This window comes from Ascaphus truei, chromosome 14 (assembly GCF_040206685.1).
Source record: "Ascaphus truei isolate aAscTru1 chromosome 14, aAscTru1.hap1, whole genome shotgun sequence".
Classification (NCBI taxonomy): domain Eukaryota; kingdom Metazoa; phylum Chordata; class Amphibia; order Anura; family Ascaphidae; genus Ascaphus; species Ascaphus truei.
The window spans coordinates 37,869,005-37,883,196 of record NC_134496.1 but is presented as its reverse complement, the minus strand read 5'-3'; positions in this window follow the sequence as shown (position 1 = coordinate 37,883,196).

The window sequence follows — 14,192 nt, the reverse complement described above, 5'->3', positions numbered from 1 at the left end:
GGCACTGCTGGAGGGGACGTTGCTGGAGGGGATCCTGCTGTAGGCAGCGCTGCTGGATGGGGCACAGCAGGGATGTTTCCAGTGCCCAGCAGCAGCTCGGCAGTCTTACCCGACTCTGACCACGGCTCCGACCACAGCTCCCTCCCCCCTCCCCCCGCGACTTACGATGGTCTGGCAGGCAACTGTTAACGGACCGGAACTGCAGGAGGTGTAGAGGGAGCGCAACAAGATTGTGGAAAACAACGTAAGTATCACATGATCAAATGAATGAATGAATGACGGAATTGCGTTGCTTTCAACCCCAGCGCAGCTCCCATAGTGCTGAGCAGGATCCTTGTTGTAATACTGAGCACAAAGGTGTAGTGTAGTATAGAGTTGTGTAGTAATTGTATAGATAAATGTATGTAAAAACATTTTTTTCTGCACATTTAATTTAGCGTTTTCTTTTCTCCCAATTTTTTTTTATTAAATCAAGAATCTTCAAAGAATCGAGGAAATATGGAAGAAGTTTGCCCTTTGAATTTTCAAACTCTTTTAACTCTGTTGTAACACAGAAGAGGGATTTTAACACTCCAAGTGGAAATCCTTTAAAGTCTAAAGGCCACATTTACATTTAAAGCATGAAATATGCATTTATATGACATTGACCAAATACCTGCAAAATGTGACTGTTTCTACCACATTGTAGTAAAATAGCAGCTTCTTTGCTATTTGTTATACAAAAAAAACATTTTATTTACCAAATTCTGTCTCTATTCTGCAAAAAAATCCAAAAAGTTATAGAAATTGACCACACCCTATTTGTAAAAGAAATGATGTAGCAAGCAATGTGCCTTTTTAATAAATAAAATAGTTGCATTTTTGTTAATAGCATGTCCCATATTAATACATTTCGTGAACAAGAGTACAAGTATCACACATCTCTTCTCATCCATTTATGAAGATACCTGTAAGGATAAAATAAATATACAGGGCCATAGTTACTAAGGAGTGATATGCCACAAGACACATTCTGGTGATGAAAGACACCACATGGCCCATTCAAGTGAATCAGCTGTATGGGGTCTTCCAGCGCTGAAATGTGTCTTATGGCAGAAGACTGTTTATTAAATATGGGCCATAGTGCTAACCTCATATGTACAGTATGTACAGTATGTGGCAAAAGAAGCTTCCACCACATACAGTATTACAACAGCTGGAATCTTCTGGTTTGAACTGATAATGGCATCATAACTACAGTACGGCACCACAAAGCAGTGGGAATCTCAGTGGGTCAATTACATCATGTAGCTTATCGTCCTGTCAAGAAACCTATGTCAGGAGACCAAATATTCAGATTGAGTTTTTCTTTTGCTCCACATTATATTTCGAATATCCTCCAAGCTCTACATGAGTGAGCAGTGTCCCATTGACTTTATCATCTCTTTTAACTTCTTCACTGCTGGTGATGGTGGTAGTCTATTAGAAAAGGGGAAAAAAATGTCTTAGTGTGATTATTTTTTTGTCCCAAAAAAGTTAATCCTTGTACGGAAATAGTAACGACTGTTAACTCAAAAGGGAAAAAAGCACTTGTGAATACCAACAGAACAGGAGATGTCCTGGTTTTTACCACGCTGCTAAAAATTATCCTGTTGATGAAATTACAGGTGGGTTTGTAAGCATTAATGCAGATTTCGCCTATGCATTTTTTATTAACAAAAAAACATCCATCTTTATAATGTGATATTTAATTTTACTAATTAATTTTTGTAGATGATAATTTAATAATAATTGCTCATTTATTGCTGTGTGTTTGGATGTTAACGTGGTGGAAGTATACAGAAATGCATGCAATACTATGACATCCCAAAATATGGAAATAAAGCAAGGAGTTTTTTAGGGAAAATTTCAGCCTGGGTGGGCCTAGTATTCACGGTAAATATTTATTTAGTAAACAGTAAATATTTATTTTGTTGTCCTGGCATTGTTCCACCGTGTCAAAGGGGAAATTATTCACATACTGTACGTTAATAGGTAGAAAAACAGTGAGTGAGACGAAAGAGAGAACGGGAGAGGAAGAGAGGAATTATAGGCAAGAATTTAAAATAGCAGCCAATAAACAAATGAATGGCATAATAATGAGAATTGTGCTGAAAAATCAAGAATTGTACCATATACTGTATGTACAGCCTTAAAACCACATAAAATAAAGGTCAGCTATCAAAATCTCGGTCTTCAAGCAAAAAATGCAAATAGGATTTTTCTTTATAATACAGCAGTTTTGCATTTTGAGGAACTTGATAAAGTGCATCAAAAGTTCTATTTGGTAATGTGTTTTTAAAGAACATGCATGAATTTATAGGACACACAGAATTCCATATAACATATGGGGACTAGAAATAACCCACTATATTCACATTTTGTACACATAATGGCTCGATTACATTTCTGAAGAAAAAAAATAAGGGCTTCTGTGAAAACTGGAATTTATCAGAGGCAGCGTGAGCAAAAGGTATCACTGATAATGGATAAATTAGTTCTCCCAGAATCAATTTCTAAGAGGACCATTAAAATCAGTATACAAGACAAAGATAGAAATGGAAAGTCACACAAGGTCAGAGACAGTGACCAGATTGAGGGCAGGGGGCAACTCAAGTTAGGGAAGAGTTGCAGATGGGGTCCAAGGGCTGCGTTTTCCAAATACAAGACCTCAATCATAAGATTGAAGATAGAAGACATGAAGATTGAGATAGCAGGTAATCAGAACATGGTTTCAGTTATTTAAGTAGGAACTACAGTATTGCAGGGTAGAAAAAAAGAACATATTTCCCTCCTAGGCTGCTGGATTCAGAGTAATCGAACTTTTGAACAAGTTAAATAAACAAAATTGGGAAAAAGTTGGATATGATATTTTAGCCCAGAAAGTTCAGGCAAAATGAATGTTGAAAGAAAATGAGAAATATCATCAGTGTGAGGTTAGTTTATACTTGCTTTGCAATTTTTCTAGGCTGGGTAGGTTTACCATTCCATTTTAAGTTATGGTGGGTGAAAAAGGCAACAAAAAAACTCCACTGTTAGCATATAGCCAATAAAGAATATCACTTGTGAGCACATTCACATGTCTTACGCAGGTCTGCAACCCTGCCTTTCACCATTATCCCCAGCATACAGTGCTTCCACTGCAGCAAGGGATTCTGGGAAATGACATGCAAATGAGCACACAATGTGTCACCTTTAGTCTGAAAAAGCATCGTTACATGGAGCCCATATAAGCTAATGCTCGCTGTTAACACAGCTTTAAAGCACAGCATGGGAATATGTATATATATATATATATATATATATATGAAAAAAGGGAAGAGAGAGCGCACGCCCATAGCGTAAAATAGTAAATTTAATGAGGGGAAGGGGAAGGGGGGATAAAAAATGCACTCACAAAGGTACAATAAATTCTAGCATTGCGTGATATAATCACCACCATCCGATTAGTGTCTGCAGCGTCTTGGGGCAGTCCCTGTCTTGCAGTATCAGGATCGTAGTCCCAACAGATATCCAGGGCAGATGGTATTCAATACAGCTGTATTAGAGTCCTGGAAGATGGCTCCGTGTAATACAGGCTTCTGCAGCAATCGGGATCAGATGGATGGCCGCCGCACTCCGCTGCTGTCACTTTGATATCTACATGTCACTGTGACTATACTTATAAATTGTATACCAACTATAATCATATGAAGGGTGCCATACTCATAGCAGGATCAATCCTACTATTCCCTATCATATTGGAATATTTAGACCTATGAGGTTACTTCCTACTAATAGAAGGAATTGACATTCTACAGACAATAGTCTGACTTAGGCCGCCCCTACCTAGGGGGAATCTTTTTAGACCATTTTACTTTCTGTACACTGTACATAATATCACCTGCATTGCTGTTTATATATTACATATGTAGCCTGGAGCTCCCGTGGCTCCTGGAGACCCCCCTCCCCTTGAGCAGCTCGGTCGCGGGTGCCGACAGACCCGACGGCTGCTTCCAAGGGTGGGGGCTGGAGCAGGGAGCAGCGCGGCTTCTCCTGCCTGCGGCCGGTTGCCGGGGACGCGATCGGGCGGTTGCTAAGGCCGCGATCGCGTCTCTAAGGTCCCGGCGGCCGGACAAGCAGAGCGCCGCCATTGAGGATACTGTTGCGCATGCGCAGGGATGCGTAGGCGCAGGGACAGCCCCCGAGACAGGGATAGCTCGCGCGAGAGCAGGGAGAGCTGAGGGAAGGTCGAGGCAGCCCGGGAAAGCTTGCGCAAGCGCAGTGAAGGTAGGGAAAAGCCCGCGAACCCCTAGCCTACCAGGGAAGGCTCTGAGCTGGGACTACATATCCCCAGAGCCTTTGCGAGCCCCATGTGACCCCAGGGAGCCAATAGGGCTTAGGAGACCCCTGGGAAAAGAGATACATTTGGCGGGCTTGCAGCACGTTAGCTTAGTGAGAGACCGGAGCAGCCCAGGGAAGGAGGTAGGGTACAGGAGTCCAGGACTCCCTGTACTAGGCCAGCACCCCCAGGGCTCGAGATAGCTCAGCTCCCCAGTAAGGTGAGTGTTGCCAGGGGCAGCCCTCGGGATAGGGACCCTGCCACTTACATTAGTGGGAGCTGGGAAAGGAAGGTTACAGAGAGTTGGAGTCAGGGTGCTGTAGGGAAGTAGGGTGCGGGGAGCGAGTGCAGCTTCTGCCCCATATAGGTACCTATACCCCAGGTAGGCCCCAACTCCCCACTAGGTTAGTGGGTAATTGCTGAGGGAGGCCCAAGATAGGGACGCTGCCCTTAGTGTAGTGCTGCATTGTCAGAGTCACGGCTGTCAGTGCCGTGAGGTCTGACAGGCAGGCACCTTGTTGCGCAGCACGTTGACTGCCAACCTCCAGTGAGCTACAGCTTGCTGCTGTAGGCGCTGGGACTAGTCAGAGAGTAGTGGGTCTGGAGAAGGGCTATAGCTGTTCTAGTCACCTTGAGGTAGCGCTAGGGGTAGGATGCCTGAAGGGATAGCCTGTTAACGAGGTCAGGAATTCTGGAGAGGATCTGCACTAGGCTAGCCAACAGTAGGTAGACGCCCAAGTACTGCATGGAAGAGTACTCTAGTCCATTACAGATCACTTACCGAAGGGACTTGGGTAGTTGGGGGAGTGAGACAGGTCATTACCCCTGCAGGCCCTAGGAGTTCCCCAAGCCACTACAGGTTGCTGTACTACAGGGACAGGCCCTAGGTTAGGGTTCCTGTCACGTTAGTACCATTTATATAGATAGGGACACAGCGGCTGCTGCTGTTCCTGTGGAAGCGGTTGGACCCACGTTGGGGTCCTCAGAGACGATTCCAGAGTGGGACCGCCTTAGCGGTTCGCACGTGCAAGGAGTTCGGTTGGAGGATCAGACGGATTCATCACACGTCTGACCCTTTGAGAAGATTGTTGCTGACCCGAGTACAGGAGTGCTCGGTAGGTATTATACCATCACATGTGCACCAACAGGCCTAGAGGTTCTTAGTGACTGCGCAGTCACCCATTGACTATCTCTGTAGGAGTACGGGACATTGGGTGGGGTTCTTGGGACACTGGGTGGGATCACCTAGTGTTTGGGAATCGTCCTGCGAGACGTCACTGTTAGTGTCTCACCGTGAGAGAGACACAGGTTATCATTATTAGTCGTTAGTAAAGTCCTTCGTTATATAAAGCACTGTGTATGGTATTATTGATTGTCCTGCGAGGAACCACTCCCCCTCTGGTGGGAGCCATCGCAGGTGGAGGCGCTGTACCGAGAAGATGTTGTAAGTGATCACCCCTAGTATAATTACCCCAGGTTCCCCGTGGCGGAAGCTCAGCCCTCCTGTGAGCCAACAGGTAATGCACCACACCTGAGTAACAATATATGTTTCCTGCACTCACACAGTAGAATCTGCGATTGGGTGGGGGAATACCCGTTACATTTGGAGGCGCTGCTGAGATAATGACCTGGGGTGCCCGGTATATTTTTTTCTAAATTGTGCTATTTTTGTTCGCCATGAAGAAGTCACGTGCTGATTTCCCGCCCGCGCGGGAAAATGTTGCAAACTGGCCGGGTTTGGCGGGAAACCCTAAGCTCCGCCCCCGCAATGTGAGTGACTCAGTGATAGAGCGAGCCCCTCCTTCAGATTCCACCAGGGGGAGCAAGTACTGTAAGCCTTCACCCCTAACTGCTGTCTCCATCAAAGAAAGTACTGGGGGCAAAGAAAATTGCTCACCGTTATATGGACTCTGGCCGACTAAGGCCGGGTGCGTATCCTTTTTGGTGTGCCCGTGTATGACAGAAGCGTTGAGTCCGTTGGGTAGTATGAACCTTGATGTTTTGATGTGCCTGATAAAGGGGCGGTTGGACGACGCGAACGAGGATGGGTGCCTGGAATGTTTCTGTAACCAGGGTGACTGCCCATGTTGTAAATTGGCCTGGGGACGCCTATGTGTCTGCTGCAGGGCGCCGACCCTGCAACCCGTGCTGCTACAGTCCACCAGGGGGAGCAAGCTCAGTGAACAGCGATCAGCAACTGCTGTTCCCATTAAAAACAGTACAGAGTGCAGAGAAATACACCCTCATTTATATGGAGCATGGCGGTCTAAAGGAGGGAAAATATCCTTTCTGGTGTGCCCGTGCCTACAAAAGGACTTGAGTCTATCTGGTGGTATGGACTTTAACCATTTTAGGCTACCAATAGAATATCGGGTGGCCGTGGTGGAGGACGAGGGGTGTATACGATGTGTTTGTAATCAGTGTGACTTCCCAGGTGGCAAACAGACCTGGGGCCCCAAGTGTGCCAGTTGCGGAGCACAGTTTCTAAAGCCTGTGCTGCTGCAGTCTACAGTCCCAGATCCCAAGCCGGAATCTCAGATGGCAGAACACAGAGATGAAGATGCTGTTACTTGCTCTACCTCAACCACGGAGGTGGAGGAGCTGACAGACAAGGCTGCCCTGGTTCCCTGTTGCAACCAAGCGGGAAGAACTGAGGCCCAGCCAGCTACGGAAAAGGACGAACCATCGGTGGCGATGCGTCTACCGGCGAACCACCCCAGCAGTGAGACAGAGGAATCACAGGGGGAGGTGTTCCCCCTAGAAGAAAGCTGTTCCGCCATGCGAGTGGACCAGTATCTACCACCTACCGTTCAGTTGAAGAGAACAGTCAGCTCTGTCGTGGTGTCAGGTGAAGCACCGCAGATACCTGACAGTGTTCCACAAGAAGAGAAAACCATTGCAAGCCAGCAGAGTGGTAAGGAACCCCCTTGCCCCCCACAGGCTCCGATGGAGGTGGCCGTGAAAAAGGTCAGAGTTACGGCTCCTGAACTGAGTATGAACCCGTGCGCTCCGACTCAAATGGTCCCAGGACCGGGATCCAACGCTCCCGAGTTTCAAGCCAGTAAGTGGACTGTCCCAGAAGTGCCGGGGACAGGTCCCGATACAGCCGAGGTGGGAACTGACAGCGTCCCCGAGGACCTGTTGGCTACCGTGAATCACCACAGTGGTAAGGTATCTACCCTTTACCCCCTGCCAGGTGAAACAGAGACTTTGAGGAAAGAGACATTGTCCATTGCTCGATTCCCAGCGGAAGCCTCGCAAGTACGTAGGGACAAGGACTGTGTGGCGAGGGATTTAGTAAAAATTGCCTCCCTTAAGCCCAAAAGGGAGCGTGCCATTCGCCAAGTAGTGGACCGCGGAAAAGGTCCTGGCCGCCTGGTCTACCGCATCCATGCCGCGGGTGACCGGGTAAAGGTCTGCTTCAGAGACATGGTGCTACTCCTTCCACCAGGGGGAGGAAGTAGCGAGGAACCAGTGACTGTTGCCCTCCGGTGTGCTCTTCAAGAAATTTTTCTGGGGGAGGCTCACGGACGCAAAAGTGAGGTACCCCCACTTGATCAGTTAGGGGCACCCCACGAATGGTCTCAGCAAACAGCTGACGCTCAGCTGGCCTCGGGTATGGTATGTGAACTGTATTGTAACCTGATGTCTAAAGTCACCAGTGATAGGTTGTACATATGCCATGCATTTTCATTGTATAACTGTGTACCAGGTTATGTCTGCCATCCAAGCGAGGTCGTTGGAGTTTCACCAGGGGGAGAGTGTAGCCTGGAGCTCCCGTGGCTCCTGGAGACCCCCCTCCCCTTGAGCAGCTCGGTCGCGGGTGCCGACAGACCCGACGGCTGCTTCCAAGGGTGGGGGCTGGAGCAGGGAGCAGCGCGGCTTCTCCTGCCTGCGGCCGGTTGCCGGGGACGCGATCGGGCGGTTGCTAAGGCCGCGATCGCGTCTCTAAGGTCCCGGCGGCCGGACAAGCAGAGCGCCGCCATTGAGGATACTGTTGCGCATGCGCAGGGATGCGTAGGCGCAGGGACAGCCCCCGAGACAGGGATAGCTCGCGCGAGAGCAGGGAGAGCTGAGGGAAGGTCGAGGCAGCCCGGGAAAGCTTGCGCAAGCGCAGTGAAGGTAGGGAAAAGCCCGCGAACCCCTAGCCTACCAGGGAAGGCTCTGAGCTGGGACTACATATCCCCAGAGCCTTTGCGAGCCCCATGTGACCCCAGGGAGCCAATAGGGCTTAGGAGACCCCTGGGAAAAGAGATACATTTGGCGGGCTTGCAGCACGTTAGCTTAGTGAGAGACCGGAGCAGCCCAGGGAAGGAGGTAGGGTACAGGAGTCCAGGACTCCCTGTACTAGGCCAGCACCCCCAGGGCTCGAGATAGCTCAGCTCCCCAGTAAGGTGAGTGTTGCCAGGGGCAGCCCTCGGGATAGGGACCCTGCCACTTACATTAGTGGGAGCTGGGAAAGGAAGGTTACAGAGAGTTGGAGTCAGGGTGCTGTAGGGAAGTAGGGTGCGGGGAGCGAGTGCAGCTTCTGCCCCATATAGGTACCTATACCCCAGGTAGGCCCCAACTCCCCACTAGGTTAGTGGGTAATTGCTGAGGGAGGCCCAAGATAGGGACGCTGCCCTTAGTGTAGTGCTGCATTGTCAGAGTCACGGCTGTCAGTGCCGTGAGGTCTGACAGGCAGGCACCTTGTTGCGCAGCACGTTGACTGCCAACCTCCAGTGAGCTACAGCTTGCTGCTGTAGGCGCTGGGACTAGTCAGAGAGTAGTGGGTCTGGAGAAGGGCTATAGCTGTTCTAGTCACCTTGAGGTAGCGCTAGGGGTAGGATGCCTGAAGGGATAGCCTGTTAACGAGGTCAGGAATTCTGGAGAGGATCTGCACTAGGCTAGCCAACAGTAGGTAGACGCCCAAGTACTGCATGGAAGAGTACTCTAGTCCATTACAGATCACTTACCGAAGGGACTTGGGTAGTTGGGGGAGTGAGACAGGTCATTACCCCTGCAGGCCCTAGGAGTTCCCCAAGCCACTACAGGTTGCTGTACTACAGGGACAGGCCCTAGGTTAGGGTTCCTGTCACGTTAGTACCATTTATATAGATAGGGACACAGCGGCTGCTGCTGTTCCTGTGGAAGCGGTTGGACCCACGTTGGGGTCCTCAGAGACGATTCCAGAGTGGGACCGCCTTAGCGGTTCGCACGTGCAAGGAGTTCGGTTGGAGGATCAGACGGATTCATCACACGTCTGACCCTTTGAGAAGATTGTTGCTGACCCGAGTACAGGAGTGCTCGGTAGGTATTATACCATCACATGTGCACCAACAGGCCTAGAGGTTCTTAGTGACTGCGCAGTCACCCATTGACTATCTCTGTAGGAGTACGGGACATTGGGTGGGGTTCTTGGGACACTGGGTGGGATCACCTAGTGTTTGGGAATCGTCCTGCGAGACGTCACTGTTAGTGTCTCACCGTGAGAGAGACACAGGTTATCATTATTAGTCGTTAGTAAAGTCCTTCGTTATATAAAGCACTGTGTATGGTATTATTGATTGTCCTGCGAGGAACCACTCCCCCTCTGGTGGGAGCCATCGCAGGTGGAGGCGCTGTACCGAGAAGATGTTGTAAGTGATCACCCCTAGTATAATTACCCCAGGTTCCCCGTGGCGGAAGCTCAGCCCTCCTGTGAGCCAACAGGTAATGCACCACACCTGAGTAACAATATATGTTTCCTGCACTCACACAGTAGAATCTGCGATTGGGTGGGGGAATACCCGTTACACATATTAAAGCGTTGTTCTTTTTTTGCTTTTGGTATCCTATCTCTGATACTCTGTGGGGTATATTGTCTGGCTATGCATCAAATGTAGCCCTAGGATATTTGGATCCTTTGACTTATTGAAGTCTTGATTTATATATGTACATTGAGTGCAATTACTGGAGATCTAGCGTGATGCTCTTTCTACAGAACCTTGGTCTATATATACTCATTATTAGCTCCAGGCGCCTGTATATTAATAACCATTTTTGGATCTGTGAGAGCGATGTGTTACAATACATAGTGAATACCTTATCATCTATCTTGCCTTTCATTGCGTTAGTCCACATAGTAAAGTGTTGCATTTAACTTTCATCCAAATTCCTGTGGGAAGTTTATGATTCCAATACATGTTATTGCAACTGCAGTAGCTGCCGTTTAATGCTTATATTGTAATTGATTTTGTACTGCTCTTGGGAGTTTTCTCAGTCTCCATGGTTGTTCAGGTGGAGGCATGTGCTGTGTTATTTAACCCTTTAACTCCTTATTTGACAGAACTGCTGAGAGATCCAAAGAGCTTGCAGAAAACATATTTTCCTCCAATTCACCATCTCCAGGCAACTGAACTCTAAGGATCCTGTTTCCTCAGGCATAGCTGTGCCATTCATTGTGAACCACCCGTGTAAGTGTAGGTACCCTCTTTGAACCACTTTAACTCATTTTATGTGGGACCCCTTGAGGAACCGTTACATAAATATAATGTAAAAACATGTGGCATTGCTCATGGTCTAATACTGAACAGATTGGGAAACAGGAACTGCTTTGTGACATCACAATACTATTTAATAGTGTAATCCAAGCTATGTTTGACATATTTTGCTAAACAAAACCTCTTTAAGTCCCAGTGTGGTATTCATTATAAAAACAGACTTTTGAAAATATTTACCGTTATAGAATTACATATTTTTTGACTGGATTATTTACGGTTTCCGACACATTACACTTCATTAGGTTATTGAGAATTATGTGTTGCAAACACTGCTTCCAGAAATAGCCAGTCAATTCCTTTATATCCCTACAGACAGTAACCTTTAACATGCAATGTTGTTCCTATGTTCAGAGAACAATAAGACTTTTTTTTTAATGGAGTAGTGGAACAATATTATCGAACTGTGGAAGTAAACAAATAAAATAGGTATGTCGTAAAAAATAAAAACACGATAAAAGGCCATTAAGCCACAGTTATAGTGTTAAAACTCTTTGATAATAAAGATGGTACCACTAGAGATGGCGAAACTGTCAAAATCAGTTTAGCGGAATTTCCCGCGCTTTCCATTCAAAATCCGTTCCGCGGTCTAAAATCCGTCGATGAATTGTGCCACTTTCAGTCCATGTGGATTAATCAAAAAAATGTCATTAGATACAATCCGCTGGTGGATTTTAAGAATCCAATTCGCGGGTTCAGCAATCTGCCCGTGACTTCCTGAATCCATGGATTGAATTCTTAAAATTCACCTGTAGATTTGTGGAATCCGTGAATTGTATTGTATTGTATGTCGTTATTTATATAGCGCCATTGATGTACATAGCGCTTCACAGTGGTAACACCCATGGTAATCATATAAATAACAAATAATATAAATAACAGGTCATGGGAATAAGTGCTTCAGACATTGACAGCGATTTTTTTTAAAAATCCAGAAAAGGCGAATCGCCCTTTTTTGAGATTGATCCGTGTAAATCCACAGATCAAAGGAACCACGGCGATCCACGGCGGATCGAAATCCGCCCAGAAAAGAAAATCATCATCCATCTCTAAGTGCCACGGGTTGACTAAAGGAGATAAAATTGTATCACAATTAAAAGTTATAAAGTGTTAACAAGAAAAGGGATATCAAAGAGAATTGCAATTTCCTTTGTACAGACATTAAAAGGGATTGATAGTCTACAGAAAACTTTTTACAGGTACATTATCGGGTGGGGACCACATTATTCATGTCTCACAAAGCTGAAAGGATAATGTATCATGTAATACCCACTGGAGAATTGCTCTTTACACCAGCACAATTGCAATCCTTTACATAACTGTGACCTTGCACCTTTTTTGTCCCACACACGACACATTCTAAATGTTTGTCATACACAATGGCAGCAGTTTTTTTTGTGAGGTATAACAACTTTAATGAAATACAGATATACTGGGAAATGTATTAGTTGGTTGACATGTATCTTACCACATGGAACTAATGATAACATTATTCATTAGCTTAAAAAATAAAATGTTGAATGAATGAAATTAAGTCATCAGGAAAGGTTTTGTTTATGAACTGTGCAATAATGTCTTGTTTCTTGTACAGTACATTGAGGTTTATTGTAATGTGCAGTTCTTTGTCATAAAGAGTATTACATTTTTAATAGCGTTTAGTCATAGGGGCGAGTCAGAGACCAGGTTTAAACATATAGTTTTTTTTTAATGTAAAAAATAAAGGGGGTAATTGAATATACTTCTCAGCGGAAGTTTAAACCATTATCGACCAAAAACTGCCACTGACGTCAATGTCAGTTATCGGCCAATAATGACCTGGCTGCTGCTGCTGAGTATATTGAATCACCCCCTAAGTGGTAGACGCAGGAATCAATCAGTACAAACAAAGGTTATTCAGGATACACCGTATTCATTTAAAAACACAAAGCGAGCACTGAGCCCTGGGGGAAATGTGGCATGACTGCCAGGCCCAGCCACCCCCTCCCCTGTTCTCCACCCCCCCCCCCCTCTTCTGTGGTTACAGGTGACTGTCTGGAGGGGGGACGTTGGAAGCTGAGGGATAGGGGATATAGGCGAGCACTGAGGGGTGGGAAATCATTCAGCGCCCCTCACTGAGTTTTTTCAGACGTCAGGTCCCATTTTGATTCCCGTGGGGAGGGGGCATGGGGTGTGGCGCAGGGTGCAGGCCAAGCTTGGGGATTCTGCAACTCTCTCACATTGTTTTGGAAGTTTCTTCTCTGGCTCGTGCAGGGGCCCAGTCGGAAAGGGTCCTTTTTTTGCTCTTCCCGCCCCTACGGTTTTCTTTCCTGAAGCCAAGAAGTTTTCTGATGTTTGCTTGAGTAGGCAGGGCTCATTGTGCTTTGGGTACCTGGGGCCCATCTCGCAGCTGATAATGTGGAATCTGAACAGATTTCCTGGGGCCCAGGACTAGAACACACAGGCCTCCTGAGGTGTTGGTGCCCCCCTTTTCACACATATTTCTCTCCCCCCTTTGCTCTCACTCAATTACCACCTCTCTCAACCCCGCTCCCTCAATCCCACCCCCTCCTCACACTCATTTCCCCATCCTCACCTGGCCACACACACAAATCCCCCAATACCATACAATTCCCCCTCTCACATTGCCCATACAACCCCCCAATACACACGCACAATACCCCCTCCCAATGCAAATATGCCCCCCCCCAAATATAGACACCGCTACACCTCCCAGATAAAAACACAACTACACACCCCCCAGATGCAAACACCCCCACCAGGTACAAAGACTACAACCACAAATATAATTACCTCCACCGCACAAATATAATTTACCACGACCACCCCCGCATACAATTACCACCCCCCCCCCACATACACACACACAAATATAATTATCACTTACCTGGTTTCTGCTGCCGTGCTCCTGCTGTCCCCTGCTGCGGCTGCCTCTTCCCATTCCGGCATAGAAAAAAACTGTCCTGCGCTTCGGCTGTCTGTAAGGCCTCAATGGTGTCAATTCGGCATGTGGGCTGACAAGGAGGGAGCTGCGCGGCCACTGAATTGACCGGAGTAGGGGGGAATGGTAAAACCCTTACCTATTTTTTATCTCCAGACTGGGACCTGCTCTCCTCCACAGCTCATGCGTGCAGCCTTCTGTTGGAATCAGGAAATGGAAATGGAAGGGTTCCGGCGCCACTGCGCATGACAGACTGAAAAAACTCCCGGATGATCTTCAACAAACTTTATTGCACATCACACATGGGGCTACACCACGATCTCCCCCTCTACGCGTTTCACCCTCTCAGATAGGGCTTCGTCTCGGAGACAAAGATCATCCCGGAGTTTTTTCAGTC